Below are 4,487 nucleotides of genomic sequence, written 5' to 3'. Positions count from 1 at the left end.
ACCTTGAGCGAAGCCCCATGATGTTCTGCTGGTCTAGAGATAAAAATGAGAGGGTCAGAAGAAAGAAGTCCTTTTACCCTAATAAGCATTGGCATTCAGGAACTTGTAACCTCAGTTCCCTGATCCTGTGACACCACTGGAAGGACTTTGAGTGGGACACAGCACAGTGAGCAAAAGTGAGAAAAGAGGGTGACGTCCTGCACAGGACCTGCATGAATTGCCTCAGTGGGAGGACAGCTGTGACATCCTTTCAGTGACGAGGGAGGGAGCATCCTGGTGACCTCGTTCCCAGCGAGGGTGGTGGCAGGGTTTGGAAATAGTCTCCCTTTGGGGCTGTAACCCACCATTGCTGGGGGAGGTTCTGACAGACCAGGCCCCCATTCTCCTGAAGCTTGCCTGTGTCAGGAAGTTTAAATGTCAGGGTTTTAAATGATGGTTCCCTCAAGAGACTATATTCCCTACAGCGTGGGAAGGCTGGGCATTCGGCTGTCATGCTCACAGGCTTCCTGTCCTGCTGGGGCTCCCTGCTGCTTTGGTTTTATGACTCATGGACTTTTCTTAATGCATATGCCTACCTGCATACGCCTGTCCTTCACCGTCCTTTCCCCACCTAAATAACCTACCCGGCATTATCAGAAGCCAGGTGCATCTCTAAAGCCAGGATGCTCTCACTGTGACTGCCCAAGGTCAACATCAAGGATAAAACTGTTGAGGGGTCACCCAAACAGCAAATTCCCGGGACCCTTAACTTGTTCCTTGCATGATGTGCTTCCTTCCACTCCCCACCTGTGTCTCTTAACAGCAAGACGTGTAACATTTGGTGCTAGGGTGACCAGCTGACTACTGCTGGGTGACCAGCTCACCCAGAAAAGGAAAGACACTTTTGAAATGCAGTCAAAGCCAATTAAAATTCTTAAATTCTCATCCACCCCTACTGCCCTTACACACGAATAAAACTAGCTTCCTTCTTTGGGGAACTAGTGTGACACTCTCTTGGTCAGTGCTGTGTCTTCCATCTGCGGGAGCAAGAAGTCCCAATCCGTAGTCACTTATTTGGTCACAGTGGTGCCTTTATCTGAATGTTCTGATGGAAAGCACAAGAACCCACAGAACTAGTGACAGAAGCATCCACTAAAACCAGATAAGGATTGTGTGTTCATGGGAAACAGTATCTCTAAGGGTCACCTTGCTGTGCTCTCTGAGGATATGTGATTTCACCTCCTCCTTGCTGACTGTTAGTCAGCTACCCATCACTGTAACATATACCCAAGATAATCAACTTATGAAGACAAAAGGTTTCTTTTGGCTCATAGTTTTGGAGGTGTCAGTCCATGGTCATTTGATCCTACTGCTTTGGGGATTATGGTGAGATAACACATCATGGCGAGGGGTACGTGGTGGAGCAAGAAAGGAAGAGGGCCAGTGTCCCAGAATCCTCTTTGGTGACACACCGCAAATGACCAAAGACCTCCCACTAGGCCCCACCTTGTAATGTTTCCAGAACTTTCCAACAGTGCCATGCTGCGGGAGGCCTTAATGCATGGGTCTTTGGGGACATTCCAGATCCAAATTAGAGCAGTGACTTCTATCAGGAGGCTGACCCAGTAGAGTTGGTATATTTTCATGCCCTTGGTAGGTAAAAGAGGCCATTATTTCCCAGAGAAAGATAATATGAGAGTTAACTTTTCCCTGAGTTTCACATTATTTACAAATAAATGTAGTGACTTTAACAACCCCTTTAAATAGTCCAGAACATTCCATTTGTCTTCCTTTCCATTTGGGTAAGGAGCAGTTGTGTTTATGTACTCCAATTTCAGATTTTTCTGTTTGCTGTTGCATCTCTCAGCCAGCAAATCTGGACGTCTATATGATGTGTAGGTCACGATTGGGTGCAGAATCTAAAGTGAGTGAGTTTGTATCTGCTATATTAGCAATGTAAATGTGTAGGTCCAATTGCATTTGAAGATTCTCCTGGGAGATCTATGAATATATTTGGATCTTAAATTTCAGGTAAATGAAATACACAGAATGTTCTTTCGAAGGGGGGGGGGGACCAACAAGAGCACACAGAGAGGTCTGTGAGTCTCCCTCACCTCATCCACAACAACAAAATCTGAATGAGACATTGCCTCTGTTTCCAGAATACTGAGTTAATTTGCACTTTGCTGTTTACAGAGAGTCACTGGAGGTGAATTTACATATTGGTGCTATGTGCCCTGAAAGGCCCGTTTCTGTGGCAGAGGAAACAAGACATTCAAGACGGATTGTAAAGGCATTGAGCTCCCGTGCCCTTGCCTGGCACAATCCACCATTATCTAGAGCCTCGAGGGGGCTGGGAGGCCTGCTGTGGGGCTTCAGCTGGGCTCTGGCTTGGGTCACAGTATCTCGATGGCCACTCTGAAGTCTTTTTTTTTTTTTTAATTTTATTTTCTTTTTAGATTTTGATGACAAATTTTAATTTTGAAATGTTAACTTGAAACTAAGCTGATGTCATTAAAGCTGACCACCACTAACATGTTCAGGTCATTGCTTCAGGTGTGTGGCTAGAACTCCTGAGCTTTCTGGGGATTCTGCCTGTGGAGCGAGGGCTCGGACTTGTCAATGGACTTGGTGAGGTTGGAAGCCCCATCCGGGGGGTCAGGGATGAGGGGTGGCCTCAGAACCAGGGCAAAGGTGACCATCCCTTTTGTTGTGTCTGCATCTGCCCTCAGGGGGGCTGGGGGCTCCCTTGACAGCTATTCAGCAGTGAGGCAAGAGCGGGTGGCTATTTTGAGTGATTTATTCTAAAAAAATAAATTTTTAGATGTTGATGGACCTTTATTTTATTAATTTATTTATATGTGGTGCTGAGAATCAAACCCAGTGCCTCACACATGCCAGGCAAGTGCTCTACCACTGAGCCACAACCCCAGCCCTTGCTATTTTTATTATTACATGGAAATATCATACACTGCCTTCTAATAAGGTGAGAGAAGAAAAACCTCATGAACCTCCCTTTTAGGATTTGCTTGAGAAATGTGCCCAGTGGAACACCAGGCATGAGTAACAGATTTCTAGGAGTGTAGTTTTGACAGTGTTTATTTAAACTGAGAACTGCTGTCGTCAAAACCCAGCCCTCGTGTTTCTCCTTGATTTTCAACAGAGTGGTTAATACCCTTGGGGTTTGAAATCGTCTTTTCAATTCTGAGATTTTTAAAAATTTGTGCTTTCTATTTCTCTATGGCTGTTTTTTTTTTTTTTTTTTTGTATGTGTCGTCAGACCTAAAAACTGTTGCACCAAAGTCCTGATTTGACAAAGAATGTAAAGCATTGTGGTACGTTAAAAGCAATGGAGTCTGGAAATAGTTTTTAGTGGTCATGACTGGGGAGAGGGTGTGACATACAAGTTGAACATTGCAAATCTGAAAATCGGAAATGCTCCAAAATCTGAAACATTTGAGCATAGATGGGATACTGCAAATGAAAAATTCCACCCTGACCTTCCGACGATGGGCCACTGTCAATACTCAGGTACACAAAGATACTGTATGAAATGATCTTTCAAAAGCTGGGTTCAGTGAATCCCAGCTACTGGGAAGTCAGAGGCAGGAGAATTGTAAATTCAAACCCAGCCTAAGCAACTTAGCAAGACTTTTTATCAAAATAAAATAAAATGGGGCTGGGGAATGTGCCTAGTATGTGTGAGACCCTGGGTTCAATTCCCAGTCCTGGGAGCAGGACTTAGGTTCTGTTGTATAAGCTGTTTATGAAACATCAGTGAATTTGGATTGAATTAGAGTTGAGTCCCAGTCCCAAAATGTCTCATTACTTATATGCAAATATTCCAAAATCTGAAATACAGAAGTTCCAAGCATTTTGGATGAGGGATAGTCAACCCATGCATTTAGTGGGCAGAGCTCATGAGTGCTGTTAACCATCTTGCAATGCACAGGAGACACAAAAGTTTCATATCTCTGATATGAGAATGTTGATCCATAATGGGGATTGGGGGAGGGTGCATTGGAGGAATAGAGGAACTTTAGATAGGGCAAAGAGATGTGAGGGTATGGGGGTAGGAAAGATGGAGGAATGAGTTGGGCATCATTACCCTAAATACATGTATAAAGACACGAATAGTGTGACTCTACTTTGTGTACAACCAGAGACATGAAAAATTGTGGTCTATATGTGTAATATGAATTGAAACCCGTTCTGCTGTCATATGTAACAAATTAGAATTTTTAAAAAAGTCACTTGAAATCATGCCTGAAAAATGTGTTATGTTCTCACAATTTTAAAATTCTTTGTGTTTTCAGTTGATGTGCATTGTTTGTATAAGAAAATGAGATCAAAAAGTCTTAGAAGAAGGTTACAGAAATATAAGTCCTGAGGCTAATTCTTTGCATTATGTGGGTTAGAAAGTTCCTTATTTATTTGTACTTTAAATCTCATCTTTTCCTTTAAAACATCTCATCTCATGGGGTCTAGCATAAATCCATGCTGAAATG

The sequence above is a fragment of the Spermophilus citellus genome (genome assembly GCF_964194105.1).
Source record: "Spermophilus citellus genome assembly, chromosome: 5".
Taxonomy (NCBI): domain Eukaryota; kingdom Metazoa; phylum Chordata; class Mammalia; order Rodentia; family Sciuridae; genus Spermophilus; species Spermophilus citellus.
This window is presented reverse-complemented; position numbering follows the sequence as displayed.